At 45.6% G+C, this 23,251-nt stretch overlaps 1 protein-coding gene across 1 annotated transcript in view; it reads right to left on the minus strand.

Moving 5' to 3' along the window:
* Nucleotides 1-18,537, minus strand: part of LOC126335377 (uncharacterized) — a 353,904-nt gene extending 335,367 nt beyond the window's left edge. The window contains exon 1 of the mRNA XM_049998592.1: nucleotides 17,835-18,537. The gene's annotated coding sequence lies outside the window, so the exon portion shown is untranslated. The remainder of the gene's footprint in view (nucleotides 1-17,834) is intronic.
* Between the last annotated feature and the right edge of the window lie 4,714 nt (nucleotides 18,538-23,251).

The raw sequence follows: 23,251 nt of genomic DNA on the forward strand, positions 1-23,251 counted from the left end.
GCTGTTATATAACTACAAACCGTCTAATCAGTCTTTGCCAGTCTAACGACTCTTAGTTATGTGCAGGTGGCGCAGTGGTTAGCAATCCCGCGCCCGGCCATTCTGATTTAGGTTCTTCGTGATTTCCCTAAATCGCTTCAGGCAAATGCCGGTATAGTTCCTTTCAAAGGGCACGGCCGACTTCCTTCTCCATCTCTCTCTAATACGATGAGACCAACGACATCGCAGTTTGGTTTCCTCCCCCAAATCAAGCCAAAGTTTACCATCTGCGATTGCCTGCTATGTCATTCTAATGTCACCAACGTACATTTAGCTTAACGACCACGAAGTGAAGGCAAGGGAAATAGGGCTCATACGTAGGCTTAGAGACGTCGTTTTTCCCTCGCTCAGTTTGCTACTGCAACAGGAAAGGAAATGACTATAATTAAATAGAGGTACGAGATACTCTCCGTTATGCACTGTACATTGAGGTGGCAAGCCGTCAGATAGAGATATGCAAATATACAGGTGGCGGTAGTATCACGTACAAAAGGTGTACATTTCGGAAATCGTAAGGGAATTCAATATTTCAAGATCCTCAGTGTCCAGTGTGTGCCGAGAATACCAAATTTCATGCGCCACCTCTCACCACGAATAACGCAGTGACCGGCAGCCTTCACTTAATGACCAAGAGCAGCGGCTTTTCCTTAGAATTGTCAGTGCCAACAGACAAGCAGCACTGTGCGAAACATTCGAAGGAATCAATTTGGAACGTACGACGAATGTATCCGTTAGGACAGAGCAGCGAAATTTGGCGTTAGTGGGCTTTGGTAGCAGACGTCCGACGCGAGTGCCTTTGCTAACAGCACGACACTGCATGCAGCGCCTCTCGTGGGATCACGACTATAATGCTTGGACACCAGACGAATGGAAAACCGTGTCCTTGTCAGATGAGTCGCGATTTCAGTTGGCAAGAGGTGATGGCAGGGGTCAAGTGTGGCGCAGACCCCACCACACCATGAATCCAATTTGTCAATTAGGCACTGCGCAAGCTGCTGATGGCTCCATAATGATGCAGTGGACTGTGTTTACGTCGAATGGATTGGGTCCCCAGGTCCAACTAAGCGATCATTGACTGGAATGATTATTTGGATGCCATTTTAAGCCATTCAGAGATGGAATTTTCATGGATTACAGAGGCGTGTCACCAGGCCATAACTTTTGGCAACTGGTTTGAAGAACGTGCTGGACAATTCGAGCGAATGATTTAGCCACACAGATCGCCCGATCGTTTATGGCACATAATTGAGATGTGGGGTGGGACACAGGAACTGCACGTCATTTCAAAGGACTATTGACAAAGACTCAGTATGCTGTGTATATATCGTACGCTTGTAATTTACTAACGCTAAGGTGTTACCAGTAACTCTTGTAACTGGACGCAGTACATGGTCATAAACTGTTGAGTAAACGGTGCGTCTATAGAAAATAGTAACTCAGTCGCCATTTGACTCCCATTGCACCTACGTGTGTACGATAAGCGGTTACTGTGGAGCGCTGCCACCGCCAGAGATAAATCAAAAGAATTATAAACAAAGAAACTAGCACCCAAACAATGTGAAGTCGCTAACGCTCTTACTGTGCCCTTACACACAATAATATTGCTTTATTACTTTATTCAGTGCCACCCCCTCCCCAGAGTCCAATGAAGTTTCATGCATATTCTTTGATTTTATTTGCAGTCGTCATTAAATTTGTAAGAATAGCTTCGTCAATAAACAAAATTACCCAATCAGGAGAGACTACGGATTAAAATCGATTGGTATATACTTACAATAAATCGTTGTTTCTTGTGTTTCGTGTTTGGTAAATACTGTGAATTACAAGAAACTGATGCAAACAGGACATAAGGTTGTGATACTGCGAAGTTGCAGACCACCGCAGGCAGACTAACGTGATAGCGATGCGACTCGCCGCCTACACGAAGGGCTGAGGGCTGGCGGTTATTGTTGAACCATCCGATTCTTTGTTATATACTTTTTTCTTTCTTCACGCCAGGTTAACTTGACGGTTAAAACCACTCAAAATAACCGGTTCTGAAATAATCAACTTTCTTCATAGGTAAGAGGGATTCTTCTATGAATTTTGCTCAGCATACAAATCATACTTACAGGTGTATGAAACTCTAGATTCTTTTTAATTTGTGAGAAAATGAATGAGCTGTTACATTTTAAACTTCATGTTTAGAAAAAACTCAAATTTTAAAGTTATTCACCTCCATTTTTACCACAATTTTTAATAGATTTGGAAAATTCTAGAGTTTCATAGACGTATAAGTATGGTTTGTATGTTGAGCAAAATTCATCGAAGAATCTCTCTTACTTATGAAGAAAAGTGAACCTATAGCAAAAAACGCAGCCAATATTGAGTGGAAAAATGATGAAATTCCAATGTAAAAAAATTTATTTTTGAACTTCGACTCCTATGTTTTGTGATTGACAGGAGAGCCAACACCGTGTTACTAGAGGAGGCCGAAAGGCACGCGATTTAGCTCACGCAGGCTGGCGTGAGGTCTGGAACAGGACAAGGAAATTAGAATTTAGAAACCACGGACGTAGCTGGTGGAATACTTAACTTTAATCCATTAATGATGAACGTCGCTCCCGACGGCACATAGTTCACAATATCAATAGTAACTGATAATGGCGCCCCGCCAGGCCGCAGCAAATGACGCAGCCGAAGGCCACGCTAAACTATCATCCCGGCAAACGAGAACGCAAACAGGCAGTGAACCATTGCTAGCAAAGTCGGCCGCACAACTGGGGCGAGCGCCAGGAAGTCTCTCCAGACCCGCCGTGTGGCGGCGCCTGGGCCACAACCACTGACAGCAGCGACACGGGGGCCCGACGCACACCACCGGACCGTGGCCGATCCAAAGGCTACCACCCAGCAAGTGCGGCGTCAGGCGGCGACACCACATTCCTCCCCCGCAAATCGGGGTACGGTTGTGGCATAAGGCTTCCGCCGCCGTTGGGAGGACCCCACGTATGGGACGAGGTGGGGAGCCTAACAAAAGGCGAGGCTGTGCCACCCGCACCCTGCCATTCGGACCGCGGGGAGCTAGGAAACGCCTGAAAACCTGCTCCAGGGTGCACGCCAACATGCTGTGTATGCGCCCATAGAGAGACAGGAGGGGCCGAAGGGTCGACCTCCATCGGGCCGGGGCACCCGACGGGCGAAGACGACACATGGTCCGGAGCGGGCAAGAGTTCCATGTCGGAGGACAACTGGTCACGGGAAGCGATCGGCGGCGCGTGGCCAGGGACGCGCCCGGCGGTTGCAGCGACGCGTCCACTGCGGGCGTCGCCGGCGGGAGAACAGGCGGCGGCGGCGGCGGCGGTGGCGACGGCGCGTCGCCATGGGGCAAAATGGAAGGCAGCGTCGGTAACACCTGGGGCTGAGGCGAGCCAGTAGATGGGTCCCCGGGGCGCTGACCGGACGGTACCGTCGTTGAAAGTAGACGGCGAGCGGCAGATCCCATGCCACGACAGAGGCGCAGCTGATTGAGATGCCGACGCACCTCACCAGAGGCCCCTAAAACCAGATACAGAGCGCTGCCGAGGCAGCGAAGAATGCGCCCTTCGAGCCAACGCCCTGTACCTCGATAGTGGCGATAGTAGACAACGTTGCCTGGAGCAAAAGCAGGTGTCTGCCGCTGTACAGGAACCTGATGCGGCGGATGTAGCAAAGACATCAAGGTTCGATGATGACGTCCGTGGAGCGACTCAGCCGGCGAGCGACCATCGCAGGGTTGAGAGCGATACGAGGACAAAAAGAGCAATAACGCGTCCTCCCGAGAATGCGACTCTTTTAACTTAAACATCTGTGACTTGAAAGTCCTGACGAATCGTTCAGCGGCACCGTTTGACTTTGGCGAAAACGGCGCGGACGTCAGATGTTGAATGCCATTGGCCTTGCAGAATGACTGAAATTCTGCGGACATGAATTGTGGGCCATTGTCGGAAACAATAGTCTGTGGAAGACCTTCAATGCAAAAGATAGCGGATAACGCTTGGATTGTGGCAGATGACGTCGTGGAAGACATCACGACAACAAAAGGAAAATTACTGAATGAATCTACCTCAACCAACCATTGAGCATTCCAGAATGGACCAGCAAAATCGATGGCTAAGCGTTGCCAAGGGGAAGTGGCTTTTGGCCATGCAAAGAATTTCCGCGGTGGTGCTGATTGTTGTTCGGCACACACCATGCAAGAAGAACACATATTCGTAATCGCTGCATTGATTCCGAATCAAGTACAGTGCTGACGAGCAAGTTGTTTCGTTCTCACTATACCCCAATGTCCTTGGTGGAGAAGCTGTGCCGGCCGCGGTGGTCTCGCGGTTCTAGGCGCTCAGTCCGGAACAGCGCGACCGCTTCGGTCGGAGGTTCGAATCCTGCCTCTGGCATGGATGTGTGTGATGTTCTTAGGTTAGTTAGGTTTAAGTAGTTCTACGTTCTAGGGGACTGATGACCGCAGATGTTAAGTCCCATAGTGCTCAGAGCCATTTGAACCATTTTTTTTTTTTTTTTTGTGGAGAAGCTGTAAGACAGAGGACTGTAACGAACGTGGTACCACGACCCTGGACTGATCATTATCAGAACGCAACAGTAAAACACCACGTCGCACAAAAAGTCTCTCCTTGTGAGCAAAATATCGGCGAACCAACGGGTCCCCGATCCGTGACGTTGACAAGGGCCATTGCGTAGCAACAAAACGCAGAACAGGAGCAAGGACAGGGTAGGCAGCTGTGGCTGTAGCTACACGACGAAAATCAATCGGAAACGATTCGATCACGTCATCGGTTTCCGCATCAATGAACATGCACACAAGTTCGGAGGAATCGAATGCCCTATCCTCAGCAACAGGCAAGCGGGACAACGCATCGGCGTTCCCGTGCTTAGCAGTGGACCGATACGAGATATTGTAGCGGCACTGCGAGAGGAAAATAGACCAGCGAATGAATTTCTGCGCTGTACGTGGAGGTACAGGCTTGGTCGGATGAAAAAGCGATGTGAAATGTTTGTGGTCTGTGATTATGGTAAAGTAACGACCATACAAGAAATCATGAAACTTTGTAACACCAAATACGAGAGCCAACGCTTCTTTCTCGATCTGTGAATAATTTCTTTACAGACGAGATCAATTTGGACGCGAAGGCAATAGGGCGATCGTGCGATCTATCTTTGTGCGCAAGCACAGCACCGATCCCGAAATCCGATGCATCCACCATCAACAAGAGGGGCTTCTGGGGAGCGAATGGCGTAAGGCAAGTATTGGAAAGCAACGCCGATTTCAACCGGCGAAAGGCGCGTTCGCATTCCGTCGTCCAGACGAACGGAACACCTTTACGGCGTAAGCGATGAAGCGGAGCTGAAATGGAAGAGGCGTGCGGCACATAGCGTTGGTAGTAATTTATTTTTCCCAGCACACTCTGTAGCTGCTTCAAATTCTGCGGCAACGGCAAGTCTTGTATGGCACGGAGGTGCGCTGGACTGGGATGTATGCCTTGGGCATTGAGTACATGTCCCAAGTATGGCAAGTCACGAGCAAAAATCACACATTTGTCCTTCCGCAAGCGAAGACCACTTTGTCGCAAGACCTGAAATAATTTCTGAGATTGGCCAAATGTTCTTCTTCTGTCTTTCCGGAGATCACAATATCGTCCAGATAATTTGCTGCAGTAGGGACCGACGCACAAACAGTTTGTAGATATTGCTGAAACAATGCAGGGGCGGATGCACACCCGAATGGCAGTCGTTTGAATTCATACACCCCAAGATGCGTCTTAACCACCAAAACGCGCTGGGATTCTTCGTCCACCGGTATTTGCAAGTACGCATCTGTTAGGTCCAACTTCGAAAAATATTTACCCGGGCACAGTTTGTCAAAAAGATCTTCCGGGCGGGGTAAAGGAAAAGTTGCAATCACTAGTTGTGGATTCACTGTTGCCCTGAAGTCCACACAAAGTCTCAATTTGCCGGAAGGTTTTAGCAAAATTACTAAGGGTGATGCCCAGAGAGAAGCCAGCACACGTTCAATTACACCTTGTCATTCCAAAATGAGTAATGTTTTTGCGACCTCATCACGCAAAGCGTGGGGAACATTGCGCTCTCTGAAAAATTTCGGTTGCGCGTTTACTTTCAGTTCCAAATGTGCTTCATAGTTCTTAGCGCAACCGAGGCCCGGTGCAAAAATGTCTGCAAATTCTTCACATAGACGCGAAACACTGTCTGAAGGCACCGTCTGGTTCACTGATAGGACCTGATTTACTATAGACAAGTTGAACAACTGAAATAAATCGAAACCAAACAAGTTCACTGCAGAAGAAGAACGAAGGACGTAAAATGACACAAGTTTTGTTTGTCCTTTGTATGTTGCAAGAAGGCTGCACTGTCCTAACACAGGGATCTCTTGACCTGAATAGCTAGTTAACTTAACATTTGCGGCACGCAACGGAGGTGTGCCCAGCAGTTTGTAAGTGTCTTGATTGATCAGTGAAACTGCAGCTCCTGTATCGAGCTGGAATGGTATCACTTTGCCGTTAATGTCCAAGTCTACAAAAAGTTTATTGTCCTGCTGACGACAAGAGCGACTGTCTCGTGCAACGTGGACTGACACTGGTACATAATCACTTGCGACTTGACGGGAGTTCCGACGATGTCGACGCACACTATTTTTGGGACGAACACAGTATCTGTTAGAGAGAGTGGCAATGGGCGGGGTGGAATGAACTACATGAATTTCCATGGGCGAAGTTTCGCGAGCCTGAGTATCCTTGGTTCGATTCCGATTCCGGCGCGAAGGGCCTGTAACGGTTTTGAGCTTTCGATCTGAGCTTTTTCTGGCAAATACTCTGAACCTGTCCTTTATTATGACAATAAAAGCAAATAGCTTGACGTGACGGGCAATTCTCACGCGAATGTTTAGTAGCACACCGCGGGCATGATTTGATCACTGCATTTGCTTGCCGGCGAGGCACCCGTGGCTGAGAGGCTGGCGGCAGCGGCGCGGCCGGGCGCGAGGGCTGTTTACTGCTCCCTGCAGCTCGCCCGGCGGGCCGGTTAACCTGACACACTGCTGGCGAAGTTTCAAATGATTCCTGAGCAAAGTCAAGTGTGTCCTGCCGATCCAATATGTCCATCACTTGTTGAAGGGAGGGATTTACTAGTTTCAAAATCTGTTCCCTTATACGAACATCAGAAACGTTCTGTGCAATTGCATCACGTACCATAGTATCTGAATAAGGGAGTCCACATTGACACTCAAAAGCACAATCCCTAGTAAGGCCTTGCAAGGTTGCAACCCACTCCCGATTAGTCTGACCTGCCGTACGTTTTGTACGAAAGAAGGTATACCGTTTGGCAACTACATTTCTTCGTAGGACAGAGTCGCTACGTCGCGTCGGGGAAATAATTTGACTATCACACGGTACGTGTTCACCCCAACTGAAGATAACAGAAAAGGCTGCCGCTCGTTACCTTGAATTCTGTAGGCGGCGAGATGGAATCCAAATTGGCGTGACCACTCCGTCCAGCTTTCCAATGCAGCATCAAAAGGTCGAAAAGTTGGTGCAACAGCGTGTTGTGGCTGCGTTAGCGGTCAAACGGCTGCTACAGCATCGTTTTGACCCTGGACGAGCTGTCCAAGGGCATCCAGTAAGGCCTGCGTCTGCTGATTCTGTAAGCGATAAAATTCGGGCAGTACATCTGGAGATTGTGGCGAAGCCATTACACAAGTAAATCAGGGCAATATCGACAAGATCGCGATTGTGCCTCGTCGCCAATTTTGTGGTTGGCAGGAGAGCCAACACCGTGTTACTAGAGGAGGCTGAAAGGCACGCGATTTAGCTCACGCAGGCTGGCGTGAGGTCTGGAACAGGACAAAGAAATTAGAATTTAGAAACCACGGACGTAGCTGGTGGAATACTTAACTTTAATCCATTAATGGTGAACGTCGCTCCCGACGGCACATAGTTCACAATATCAATAGCAACTGGTAATGGCGCCCCGCCAGGCCGTAGCAAATGACGCAGCCGAAGGCCACGCTAAACTATCCTCCCGGCAAACGAGAACCATCGCTAGCAAAGTCGGCCGCACAACTGGGGCGAGCGCCAGGAAGTCTCTCCAGACCCGCCGTGTGGCGGCGCCCGGCCCGCAACCACTGACAGCGGCGACACGCGGGTCCGACGCACACCACCGGACCGCGGCCGATCCAAAGGCTACCACCCAGCAAGTGCGGCGTCCGGCGGCGACACCACACTGTGAGTGTGAATCCTGAATCGTTCCTGGTCATGGTGACAAAGTCTAATGAATTTATTTGTAAAAGTAAATACAGGCACATTTGACGTCCTACCCCCCTTAACGTATCTCCCAGCCATCACTGCCCCACCATCCTTTCCCTGTATTTACCGTTCCTTTGTAGAGTCCAACATATAACCAAGGACTAGTCGGACAAAGTGCTGCAGTTAAAAGCTCGACCTGGCCTTGGATTTTCAACAAGTCGAGAGATTTATTAGCGCAAATATGAAACCTCTTGGTTAGTTAACGCCTTGTGATGTTACGACAGGTGTGTCTGCTACTCGAAGTATTCAGCAACAGAATATCTGAGTAGGAGATACGTGAACGACGAGAGGCAATGTGTTGGTCGGGCAACTCGGGTCCTGTGGAGTCGCTGTTCATCACAGGGCCCGCTGGAGGTCTTGGCCGGCAACTAAGGCGACCCCGCTGCGGGAAATCCCGAGCACGCGGAATAACGGCGAGATGGCGGTACGAGTTGAGATGGAGGGCTCGGGAACTTGGAACTTCACAACTTGAAGCTCAGAATATTCGCCGAAAGCACAAACATCCCTTCCAGATACGCTACGAAAAATATAAAGACAACGTTCAACTCGCGGTTGTGGGCCGAGTTCACTAAAATTATCACCGAACTTATAAAGTCAATATTAACAAACATATAAACATTTATTTTTAAAATTGCTTATAAAATCAGTAACAAATGTTACAGACACGCTACATATGCGTATGACACACACTTGGATAGAATTGACGACAGCCATAAAATGACCATTTTTATATTATTGTTGAACAGATACAAAAATTGTTATATACAGTTTGATGAACAGATTTAAGCTGCTAACAATACCACCACTTGCAAAGTAGGTTAGAAATCAGATTAATAATGTTGCTCACACAGCATATGTTCGCTTTATCGGGCAACAACAAACTTATTGACTGTGGATGGTATCGTCAGAGTGGAAATAATGAAGTCACTGTAAAAAAGTAATTAATTTTGGCACTTATCTTGAATGGATTCCCACGTAGATTTCGTCGAAGTTGTTATCGCTCATCTTGCTGATTCTAGGGTTATTCCACTTTGACTGCTAGAAGGTCCAGATCTATATTTTAGCAATATTTGAAGACCTAACAAATGCGTTTTTCAGGAAATTCTTAACGATCAAACAATCCCAGGTCAAATGGTTCAAATGGCTATGAGCACTATGGAACTTAACATCTAAGGTCATCAGTCCCCTAGAACTTAGAACTACTTAAACCTAACTAACCTAAGGACATCACACACATCCCAGAGACAGGATTCGAACCTGCGCCGAAGCGGTCGCGCGGTTCCAGACTGTAGCGCCTAGAACCGTTCGGCCACCACGGCCGGCTAATCCCAGATCAGAACACTGGAATGGTAGAAATAATTTTTGAGTTGGTGTTAACGATCTACATTTTTATTAAACTTCTTGTAAATTCACATATACTTCTTCTTAATTGTCACATCATCAAGAAAATAGTTTTGTATCAATTTTCGTATATTTAATTTCCACTTTAACCCGGCACAAAACTTGACTGTTCTTTTACAAAGCGAAATAACAACTTAACAAGAATAACAAGAACCATATCACTGCAATATATCGATACATCGGAGTACCTATATATTAATAAAACCAAATGTGAATATTGACACAAAAATTTGTCTGTTACTTCGCAGAAAAGTAGTACGATATTACTAGTATCGAGAATTGTGGTTGGAGCGCCGTAATGGTCACGTAAATAAACAACCATTACAAGCTGTGCGTCCAAACAAATATTTCTGCACATAATGAGTATCACAGGCATTACTGATTTATCCTATCATCCCATTTTCCTAAAGTTATTTAATAATAATTTTGGTAATGTAATGTTAGTAAGACGATCATTCGACTAGAGCAGTTCTGCAGGGCCATGATTAATAAACTGATCAACTTCGCTAGGTTCTTGCAGTTTCGTTTTGAAGTGTGCAATATTGAAATAAAACTCACGTTACAGCTGCGTATAAAATGAATAATGAAATATTAGAATTCAAATTAATCGTGGATATATTTCCTATTTATTTGAAACGAATACATGTTAAAATTTGTGTATTTTTAAGAGTGTTGGTCAAGATGAAAGTTGAAACTTGAAGTTGGAGAGTGGTTCATGTGACCACACGTTTAGAATACTAAAGTGATGAAAATGTTACATTGTTACTAAACCTAGGTAAATTTTACTACTCCACATTTTACTCATAGAAAGTCATATTTATAGCTTACGTATTAGTCACTTACAATTACAAGGTCTGCAACCGTATTTCGCATGTAAAATAAGTACAAAAAAGTCCCGTTTTACACCCTGTACCGAGAATACTAGATTAGCGGGAACCGCAGACTGGTACCAAGTGCATCATAAATTTTACTAAAAGTTTAGTAATCTAGGGATAAATAGACGGGCGGAGTTGCGTTTTGGGTCTTTTCATCTCGATCGTTCGGTCGGTAAGATCGATTTTGGTAAGGTTGTGGGCCCAGAGAGCCACGTGAACTTAAGTGTTATTCAGGACTTAGAAAATTATGGATGTGTATTGATTCGGCACTTTGAAATATTTCACGATTGTGAATGCGAGCAGGCGTAGACTCTTAGCAGGGAGACCAGAGAATTAAAATTTCTGCCGCGATAAATTTATTAATTTTTAATGACTTCTGCGTGCCTGCTGCACTTTTAAAATTTATTTGCAGTGAAGTGATTTGATGTTCGGCGTCATGCATAGCTTCAATCGGTATTGCTTACGGACGCTGTTTGCTCTGTAAATTCAATTTTTTTGATTCTGTATGGTTCTTTAACTCACTAATTGCCTGCGTGAGGCAATCACTCACTGTAGATCGTGCGTTACTTGAATAAATACATGGTTAACACTAAAACTTTGGTAGTAGGCTTATTGTTTCGTACTGAATCTCAAAAATGGTTCAAATGGGTCTGAGCACTATGGGACTTAACATTTGAGGTCATCAGTCCCCTAGAACTTAGAGCTACTTAAACCTAATTAACCTAAGGACATCACACACATCAGTGCCCGAGGCAGGATTCGAACCTGCGACTGTAGCGGTCGCGCTGTTCCAGACTGTAGCGCCTAGAACCGCTCGGCCACTTCGGCCGGCGTACTGAATCTCAACTTAATTGTATCATCATTAATAATTCAAAGTCATTCATCAATTTATTTATGTTATTCAATAATATGTCTATGCTAAATTAAGTTATTCATCAATTTATTTATATTAATCAATAATGTGTCAAAGCTAAATTAAGTTTCCCATGTCTGTAAGGGCTTAGTGCTGCGTACATAACCGAATACTGGATGTACTGTTGAACCACTTTGAACACTTACATCGTGTACTCTCCCTGTGGTGATCAGGTAGCAATAAATTAGTACTGACGGCGATTTCAAATCTCTGATTTGTTACCAACTCCCATCCGCTGCGCTTCGTTGAAACAGGAATTTCGTCATGGTCACGTCCCACCTTTCTGCGTCCAACGTCTCTCCGAGCAGTCTGTTTGTAGAGTAAAACCTTTTTCGCACGGTCTTTTCACTACTGTTAAGCACTCTACGTTGAAAATAAAAGCGCCCGCGCTCCGTAAGCAACATACTGTGATCCAATTGTTTCATTAAATCCCGATCTTCTCGTCATGTGACGGAGTTGTTTAACTGTCATACCTGCCGTTCTTTCTTGTTGCTTCAAAGTGCTGAGAACGTCTTTTCGCTATTCACCGATTTATTCAAATAAAGTATGTCGAATTCTGCAAATGAAAGGGTGCGGATCAAAATTGGTTCGGTTTAGAAGACATGCGAAATTTTTCATGAACAATTCAGAAACTCCGGTATTCCTGTTAAAAGAACCGCTCAAAATTTTATGAGGAAGTGGTGGTCCAGTGGTGATGTGTCTAATTCGAAGCATAGCCGTAAGCCTTCAGTTGGAACTCTAGAAGAGGTTGCAAATTATTTAGCAGAAAATTACTGCCAACTCAAAAAAGATCTCTGGCGGCTTTCGCAACAGACAGATTTTAAACGCACATCTTGCCACACTGTAGCTTAATTCGTTATATCTGAAAACTCACGACGTTTCATGTGTTCAGCCAACACTTCCAGCTGATAAAGAAAACAGGACTGAGTATTATGAGTGGTTGCTGAAAGAATGCCGATAGCAAACCTCACCTGACACTGTTTCTTATGAGTGTTGAAACCTGGTTTCACTTTTTATGTAATGTGCATTGAGGAAAGTGAACGAAATTTCCTACGCCAGAAGATATACAGGGTGCGTCAAAAAAATGTATACAGTCTTTGAAGCGTCATAGAAAATTTATTTCCCGTTCTACAATGTTAAATTTCTGGAAATGGAAAGCTTAAAGTCCAATTGAAATAATAAATGTACTTTGCAACTGTGATTAATGTTCAAACTGGTGCCCTTCAGCATCAGTACATTTCTGAGTACGAGTCACCACTGACTCTGTACATCGTACCAAAGTGTCCAATTAGATTTCAGCATGCACCGCCTGAATCTCAATCCAAAGTGTGTCCAGGTTACGTGGTTTACGTTTGTAAACCTCATCTTTTACTGTTCCCCATAAGAAGAAATCCAGCGGGGTGAGGTCTGGAGAGCGTGGAGGAAACTCTATTGGTCGGCTGCGTCCTATCCACTGGCTTGGCACATTGTGATCCAGGTATGCTCGTACGTCCCTATGATAGTGCGGCGGGGCGCCATCTTGTTGGAAATAAAACTCATCATTACCGCATAAGGCACGAATGGCAGGGAATATGGAGTCAGCAAGCATTGTTAGGTACGTTTCTCCAGTAACAGTACCTTCAAAGTGGAAAGGCTCAATGAGTCCCCTTGCAGACAAACCACACCACACGTTTACATCAGGCAAATTCACAGCCTTTTGAAATGTAATGTGAGGATTATCTTCAGCCCAGTACACACAATTGTGCCTATTGACAGTTCCATTGAGTTTGAATTGGGCTTCATCTGACCAAATTATGCTACCCATAAATCCCAGTTCACCATCTGCTGAACCCATTCACAAAATTCTAACCTTCTACCTGGATCGTCGTCACTTAGCTGCTGCACCAGCCTTGGAATGTACTCACGGAACTTGCATTTCTTCAGAATGCGTAGCACACTACTAGCACTTACAGTACTCTCACGTGCCGCTTGCCTTGAAGACAAGACGGCGGTGGCGACGGCGCGTCGCCATGGGGCAAAATGGAAGGCAGCGTCGGTAACACCTGGGGCTGAGGCGAGCCAGTAGATGGGTCCCCGGGACGCTGACCGGACGGTACCGTCGTTGAAAGTAGACGGCGAGCGGCAGATCCCGTGCCACGACAGAGGCGCAGATGATTGAGATGCCGACGCACCTCACCAGAGGCCCCCAAAACCAGATACACAGCGCTGTCGAGGCAGCGAAGAATGCGCCCTTCGAGACAACGCCGTGAACCTCGGTAGAGCCGGCCGCGGTGGTCTTGAGGTTCAGGCGCTCAGTCCGGAACCGCGCGACTACTACGGTCGCAGGTTCGAATCCTGCCTCGGGCATGGATGTGTGTGATGTCCTTAGGCTAGTTAGGTATAAGTAGTTCTAAGTTCTAGGGGACTGATGACCACAGATGTTAAGTCCCATAGAGCTCAGAGCCATTTGAACCATTTTTGAACCTCGGTAGAGGCGATAGTAGACAAAGTCGCCTCGAGCAAAAGCAGGTGTCTGCCGCGGCACAGGAACCTGATGCGGCGGATGTAGCAAAGACATCAAGGTTCGATGATGACGACCGTGGAGCAACTCAGCCGGCGAGCGACCATCTCGGGGCTGAGAGCGATACGAGGCAAAAAGAGCAATAACGCGTCCTCCCGCGAATGCGACTCTTTCAACTTAAACATCTGTGACTTGAAAGTCCTGACCAATCGTTCAGCGGCACCGTTTGACTGTGGCGAAAACGGCGCGGACGTCAGATGTTGAATACCATTGGCCTTGCAGAATGTCTGAAATTCTGCGGACATGAATTGTGGGCCATTGTCGGAAACAATAGTCTGTGGAAGATCTTCAATGGAAAATATAGCGGATAACGCTTGGATTGTGGCAGATGACGTCGTGGAAGACATCCGGACAACAAAAGGAAAATTACTGAATGAATCTACCGCAACCAACCATTGAGCATTCAAGAATGGACCAGCAAAATCGATGGCTAAGCGTTGCCAAGGGGAAGTGGCTTTTGGCCATGCAAAGAATTTCCGCGGTGGTGCTGATTGTTGTTCGGCACACACCATTCAAGATGGTGTACAGTACAGCGCTGACGAGCAAGTTGTTTCGTTCTCACTATACCCCAATATCCTTGGTGGAGAAGCTGTGCCGACCGCGGTGGTCTCGCGGTTCTAGGCGCTCAGTCCGGAACCGCGCGACTGCTGCGGTCGCAGGTTCGAATCCTGCCTCAGGCATGGATGTGTGTGATGTTCTTAGGTTAGTTAGGTTTAAGTAGTTCTAAGTTCTAGGGGACTGATGACCGCAGATGTTAAGTCCCATAGTGTTCAGAGCCATTTGATTTTTTTTTTTTTTTTTTTTGGAGAAGCTGTAAGACAGAGGACTGTAACGAACTTGGTACCACGACCCTGGACTGATCATTATCAGAACGCAACAGTAAAACATCACGTCACACAAAAAGTCTCTCCTTGTGAGCAAAAAATCGGCGAACCGACGGGTCCCCGATCCGTGACAGGGTCGGCAGCTGTGGCTGTAGCTACACGACGAATATCAATCGGAAACGATTGGACCACGTCATCGGTTTCCGCATCAATGAACATGCAAGCCAGTTCGGAGGAATCGAATGCCCTATCCTCAGCAACAGGCAAGCGGGACAGCGCATCGGCGTTTCCGTGCTTAGCAGGGGACCGATACAAGATATCGTAGCGGCACTGTGAGAGGAAAATAGACCAGCGAATGAATTTCTGCGCTGTACGTGGAGGTACAGGCTTGGTCGGACGAAAAAGCGATGTCAAAGGATTGTGGTCTGTGATTATGGTAAAGTGACGACCATACAAGAAATCATGAAACTTTGTAACACCAAATACGAGAGCTAACGCTTCTTTCTCGATCTGTGAATAATTTCTTTGCGCAGACGAGATCAATTTGGACGCGAAGGCAATAGGGCGATAGTGCGATCTATCTTTGTTCGCAAGCACAGCACCGATCCCGAAATCCGATGCATCCACCATCAACAAGAGGGGCTTCTGGGGAGCGAATGGCGTAAGGCAAGTATTGGAAAGCAACGCCGATTTCAACCGGCGAAAGGCGCGTTCGGATTCCGTTGTCCGAACGAACGGAACACCTTTACGGCATAAGCGATGAAGCGGAGCTGAAATGGAAGAGGCGTGCGGCACATAGCGTTGGTAGTAATTTATTTTTCCCAGCACACTCTGTAGCTGCTTCAAATTCTGTGGGGACGGCAAGTCTTGTATGGCACGGAGGTGCGTTGGACTGGGATGTATGCCTTGGGCATTGAGTATATGTCCCAAGTATGGCAAGTCACGAGCAAAAATCACACATTTGTCCTTCCGCAAGCGAAGACCACTTTGTCGCAAGACCTGAAATAATGTTCTGAGATTGGCCAAATGTTCTTCTGTCTTTCCGGAGATCACAATATCGTCCAGATAATTTGCTGCAGTAGGGACCGACGCACAAACAGTTTGTAGATATTGCTGAAACAATGCAGGGGCGGATGCACACCCGAATGGCAGTCGTTTGAATTCATACAACCCAAGATGCGTGTTAACCACCAAAACGCGCTGGGATTCTTCGTCCACCGGTATTTGCAAGTACGCATCTGCTAGGTCCAACTTCGAAAAATATTTACCCGGGCACAGTTTGTCAAAAAGATCTTCCGGGCGGGGTAAAGGAAAAGTTGCAATCACTAGTTGTGGATTCACTGTTGCCCTGAAGTCCACACAAAGTCTCAATTTGCCGGAAGGTTTTAGCAAAATTACTAAGGGTGATGCCCAGAGAGAAGCCAGCACACGTTCAATTACACCTTGTCATTCCAAAATGAGTAATGTTTTTGCGACCTCATCACGCAATGCCTGGGGAACATTGCGCTCTCTGAAAAATTTCGGTTGCGCGTTTACTTTCAGTTCCAAATGTGCTTCATAGTTCTTAGCGCAACCGAGGCCCGGTGCAAAAATGTCTGCAAATTCTTCACATGGACGCGAAACACTGTCTGAAGGCACCGTCTGGTTCACTGATAGGACTTGATTTACTATAGACAAGTTAAACAACTGAAATAAATCGAAACCAAACAAGTTCACTGCAGAAGAAGAACGAAGGACATAAAATGACACAAGTTTTGTTTGTCCTTTGTATGTTGCAAGAAGGCTGCACTGCCCTAACACAGGGATCTCTTGACCTGAATAGCTAGTTAACTTAACATTTGCGGCACGCAGAGGAGGTGTGCCCAGCAGTTTGTAAGTGTCTTGATTGATCAGTGAAACTGCAGCTCCTGTATCGAGCTGGAATGGTATCACTTTGCCGTTAATGTCCAAGTCTACAAAAAGTTTATTGTCCTGCTGACGACAAGAGCGACTGTCTCGTGCAACGTGGACTGACACTGGTACATAATCAATTGCGACTTGACGGGAGTTCCGACGATGTCGACGCACACTATTTTTGGGACGAACACAGTATCTGTTAGAGAGAGTGGCAATGGGCGGGGTGGAATGAACTACATGAATTTCCATGGGCGAAGTTTCGCGAGCCTGAGTATCCTTGGTTCGATTCCGATTCCGGCGCGAAGGGCCTGTAACGGTTTTGAGCTTTCGATCTGAGCTTTTTCTGGCAAATACTCTGAACCTGTCCTTTATTATTACAATAAAAGCAAATAGCTTGACGTGACGGGCAATTCTGACGCGAATATTTAGTAGCACACCGCGGGCATGATTTGATCACTGCATTTGCTTGCCGGCGCGGCACACGTGGCTGAGAGCCTGGCAGCAGCGGCGCGGCCGGGCGCGAGGGCTGTTTACTGCTCCGTGCAGCTCGCCCGGCGGGCCGGTTAACCTGACACACTGCTGGCGAAGTTTCAAATGATTCCTGAGCAAAGTCAAGTGTGTCCCGCCGATCCAATATGTCCATGACTTGTTGAAGCGAGGGATTTACTAGTTTCAAAATCTGTTCTCTTATACCAACATCAGAAACGATCTGTGCTATAGCATCAGGTACCATAGTATCTGAATAAAGGGAGTCCACTTTGACACTCAAAAGCACAATCCCTAGTAAGGCCTTGCAAGGTTGCAACCCACTCCCGATTAGTCTGACCTGCCGTACGTTTTGTACGAAAGAAGGTATACCGTTTGGCAACTACATTTCTTCGTAGGACAGAGTCGCTACGTCGCGTCGGGGAAATAATTTGACTATCACACGGTACGTGTTCACCCCGACTGAAGATAACAAAAAAGGCTGCCGCTCGTTACCTTGAATTCTGTAGGCGGCGAGATGGAATCCAAATTGGCGTGACCACTCCGTCCAGCTTTCCAATGCAGCATCAAAAGGTCGAAAAGTTGGTGCAACAGCGTGTTGTGGCTGCGTTAGCGGTGAAATGGCTGCTGCAGCATCGTTTTGACCCTGGACGAGCTGTCCAAGGGCATCCAGTAAGGCCTCTGTCTGCTGATTCTGTAAGCGATAAAATTCGGACAGTACATCTGGAGATAGTGGCGAAGCCATTACACAAGTAAATCAGGGCAATATCGACAAGATCGCGATTGTGCCTCGTCGCCAATTTTGTGGTTGGCAGGAGAGCCAACACCGTGTTACTAGAGGAGGCTGAAAGGCACGCGATTTAGCTCACGCAGGCTGGCGTGAGGTCTGGAACAGGACAAAGAAATTAGAATTTAGAAACAACGGACGTAGCTGGTGGAATACTTAACTTTAATCCATTAATGGTGAACGTCGCTCCCGACGGCACATAGTTCACAATATTAATAGCAACTGATAATGGCGCCCCGCCAGGCCGCAGCAAATGACGCAGCCGAAGGCCACGCTAAACTATCCTCCCGGCAAACGAGAACGCAAGCAGCCAGTGAACCATTGCTAGCAAAGTCGGCCGCACAACTGGGGCGAGCGCCAGGAAGTCTCTCCAGACCCGCCGTGTGGCGGCGCCCGGCCCGCAACCACTGACAGCGGCGACACGCGGGCCCGACGCACACCACCGGACCGCGGCAGATCCAAAGGCTACCACCCAGCAAGTGCGGCGTCCGGCGGCGACACCACACTATGAGTGTGAATCCTGAATCCTTCCTGGTCATGGTGACAAAGTCTAATGAATTTATTTGTAAAAGTAAATACAGGCACATTTGACGTCCTACCCCCCTTAACGCATCTCCCAGCCATCACTGCCCCACCATCCTTTCAAAAATGGTTCAAATGGCTCTGAGCACTATGGGACTCAACTGCTGTGGTCATTAGTCCCCTAGAACTTAGAACTACTTAAACCTAACTAACCTAAGAACATCACACACATCCATGCCCGAGGCAGGATTCGAACCTGCGACCCTAGCAGTCGCACGGCTCCGGACTGCGCGCCTAGAACCGCGAGACCACCGCGGCCGGCCCACCATCCTTTCCCTGTATTTACCGTTCCTTTGTAGAGTCCAACATATAACCAAGGACTAGTCGGACAAAGTGCTGCAGTTAAAAGCTCGACCTGGCCTTGGATTTTCAACAAGTCGAGAGATTTATTAGCGCAAATATGAAACCTCTTGGTTAGTTAACGCCTTGTGATGTTACGACAGGTGTGTCTGCTACTCGAAGTATTCAGCAACAGAATATCTGAGTAGGAGATACGTGAACGACGAGAGGCAATGTGTTGGCCGGGCAACTCGGGTCCTGTGGAGTCGCTGTTCATCACAGGGCCCGCTGGAGGTCTTGGCCGGCAACTAAGGCGACCCCGCTGCGGGAAATCCCGAGCACGCGGAATAACGGCGAGATGGCGGTACGAGTTGAGATGGAGGGCTCGGGAACTTGGAACTTCACAACTTGAAGCTCAGAATATTCGCCGAAAGCACAAACATCCCTTCCAGATACGCTAAGAAAAATATAAACACAACGTTCAACTCGCGGTTGTGGGCCGAGTTCACTAAAATTATCGCCGAACTTATAAAGTCAATATTAACAAACTTATAAACATTTATTTTTAAAATTGCTTATAAAATCAGTAACAAATGTTACAGACACGCTACATATGCGTATGACACACACTTGGATAGAATTGACGACAGCTATAAAATGACCATTTTTATATTATTGTTGAACAGATACAAAAATTGTTATATACAGTTTGATGAACAGATTTAAGCTGCTAACAATACCACCACTTGCAAAGTAGGTTAGAAATCAGATTAATAATGTTGCTCACACAGCATATGTTCGCTTTATCGGGCAACAACAAACTTATTGACTGTGGATGGTATCGTCAGAGTGGAAATAATGAAGTCACTGTAAAAAAGTAATTAATTTTGGCACTTATCTTGAATGGATTCCCACGTAGATTTCGTCGAAGTTGTTATCTCTCATCTTGCTGATTCTAGGGTTATTCCACTTTGACTGCTAGAAGGTCCAGATCTATATTTTAGCAATATTTGAAGACCTAACAAATGCGTTTTTCAGGAAATTCTTAACGATCAAACAATCCCAGGTCAAATGGTTCAAATGGCTATGAGCACTATGGAACTTAACATCTAAGGTCATCAGTCCCCTAGAACTTAGAACTACTTAAACCTAACTAACCTAAGGAGATCACACACATCCCAGAGACAGGATTCGAACCTGCGCCGAAGCGGTCGCGCGGTTCCAGACTGTAGCGCCTAAAACCGTTCGGCAACCCCGGCCGGCTAATCCCAGATCAGAACACTGGCATGGTAGAAATAATTTTTGAGTTGGTGTTAACAATCTACATTTTTATTAAACTTCTTGTAAATTCACATATACTACTTCTTAATTGTCACATCATCAAGAAAATAATTTTGTATCAATTTTCGTATATTTAATTTCCACTTTAACCCGGCACAAAACTTGACTGTTCTTTTACAAAGCGAAATAACAACTTAACAAGAATAACAAGAACCATATCACTGCAATATATCGATACATCGGAGTACCTATATATTAATAAAACCAAATGTGAATATTGACACAAAAATTTGTCTGTTACTTCGCAGAAAAGTAGTACGATATTACTAGTATCGAGAATTGTGGTTGGAGCGCCGTAATAGTCACGTAAATAAACAACCATTACAAGCTGTGCGTCCAAACAAATATTTCTGCACATAATGAGTATCACAGGCATTACTGATTTATCCTATCATCCCATTTTCCTAAAGTTATTTAATAATAATTTTGGTAATGTAATGTTAGTAAGACGATCATTCGACTAGAGCAGTTCTGCAGGGCCATGATTAATAAAGTGATCAACTTCGCTAGGTTCTTGCAGTTTCGTTTTGAAGTGTGCAATATTGAAATAAAACTCACGTTACAGCTGCGTATAAAATGATTAATGAAATATTAGAATTCAAATTAATCGTGGATATATTTCCTATTTATTTGAAACGAATACATGTTGAAATTTGTGTATTTTTAAGAGTGTTGGTCAAGATGAAAGTTGAAACTTGAAGTTGGAGAGTGGTTCATGTGACCACACGTTTAGAATACTAAAGTGCTGAAAATGTTACATTGTTACTAAACCTCGGTAAATTTTACTACTCCACATTTTACTCATAGAAAGTCATATTTATAGCTTACGTATTAGTCACTTACAATTACAAGGTCTGCAACCGTATTTCGCATGTAAAATAAGTACAAAAAAGTCCCGTTTTACACCCTGTACCGAGAATACTAGATTAGCGGGAACCGCAGACTGGTACCAAGTGCATCATAAATTTTACTAAAAGTTTAGTAATCTAGGGATAAATAGACGGGCGGAGTTGCGTTTTGGGTCTTTTCATCTCGATCGTTCGGTCGGTAAGATCGATTTTGGTAAGGTTGTGGGCCCAGAGAGCCACGTGAACTTAAGTGTTATTCAGGACTTAGAAAATTATGGATGTGTATTGATTCGGCACTTTGAAATATTTCACGATTGTGAATGCGAGCAGGCGTAGACTCTTAGCAGGGAGATCAGAGAATTAAAATTTCTGCCGCGATAAATTTATTAATTTTTAATGACTTCTGCGTGCCTGCTGCACTTTTAAAATTTATTTGCAGTGAAGTGATTTGATGTTCGGCGTCATGCATAGCTTCAATCGGTATTGCTTACGGACGCTGTTTGCTCTGTAAATTCAATTTTTTTGATTCTGTATGGTTCTTTAACTCACTAATTGCCTGCGTGAGGCAATCACTCACTGTAGATCGTGCGTTAGTTGAATAAATACATGGTTAACACTAAAACTTTGGTAGTAGGCTTATTGTTTCGTACTGAATCTCAAAAATGGTTCAAATGGGTCTGAGCACTATGGGACTTAACATTTGAGGTCATCAGTCCCCTAGAACTTAGAGCTACTTAAACCTAATTAACCTAAGGACATCACACACATCAGTGGCCGAGGCAGGATTCGAACCTGCGACTGTAGCGGTCGCGCTGTTCCAGACTGTAGCGCCTAGAACCGCTCGGCCACTTCGGCCGGCGTACTGAATCTCAACTTAATTGTATCATCATTAATAATTCAAAGTCATTCATCAATTTATTTATGTTATTCAATAATATGTCTATGCTAAATTAAGTTATTCATCAATTTATTTATATTAATCAATAAGGTGTCAAAGCTAAATTAAGTTTCCCATGTCTGTAAGGGCTTAGTGCTGCGTACATAACCGAATCCTGGATGTACTGTTGAACCACTTTGAACACTTACATCGTGTACTCTCCCTGTGGTGATCAGGTAGCAATAAATTAGTACTGACGGCGATTTCAAATCTCTGATTTGTTACCAACTCCCATCCGCTGCGCTTCGTTGAAACAGGAATTTCGTCATGGTCACGTCCCACCTTTCTGCGTCCAACGTCTCTCCGAGCAGTCTGTTTGTAGAGTAAAACCTTTTTCGCACGGTCTTTTCACTACTGTTAAGCACTCTACGTTGAAAATAAAAGCGCCCGCGCTCCGTAAGCAACATACTGTGATCCAATTGTTTCATTAAATCCCGATCTTCTCGTCATGTGACGGAGTTGTTTAACTGTCATACCTGCCGTTCTTTCTTGTTGCTTCAAAGTGCTGAGAACGTCTTTTCGCTATTCACCGATTTATTCAAATAAAGTATGTCGAATTCTGCAAATGAAAGGGTGCGGATCAAAATTGGTTCGGTTTAGAAGACATGCGAAATTTTTCATGAACAATTCAGAAACTCCGGTACTCCTGTTAAAAGAACCGCTCAAAATTTTATGAGGAAGTGGTGGTCCAGTGGTGATGTGTCTAATTCGAAGCATAGCCGTAAGCCTTCAGTTGGAACTCTAGAAGAGGTTGCAAATTATTTAGCAGAAAATTACTGCCAACTCAAAAAAAGCTCTCTGGCGGCTTTTGCAACAGACAGATTTTAAACGCACATCTTGCCACACTGTAGCTTAATTCGTTATATCTGAAAACTCACGACGTTTCATGTGTTCAGCCAATACTTCTAGCTGATAAAGAAAACAGGACTGAGTATTATGAGTGGTTGCTGAAAGAATGCCGATAGCAAACCTCACCTGACACTGTTTCTTATGAGTGTTGAAACCTGGTTTCACTTTTTATGTAATGTGCATTGAGGAAAGTGAACGAAATTTCCTACGCCAGAAGATATACAGGGTGCGTCAAAAAAATGTATACAGTCTTTGAAGCGTCATAGAAAATTTATTTCCCGTTCTACAA

Source organism: Schistocerca gregaria, chromosome 2, assembly GCF_023897955.1.
Source record: "Schistocerca gregaria isolate iqSchGreg1 chromosome 2, iqSchGreg1.2, whole genome shotgun sequence".
NCBI classification, from domain to species: Eukaryota; Metazoa; Arthropoda; class Insecta; order Orthoptera; family Acrididae; genus Schistocerca; species Schistocerca gregaria.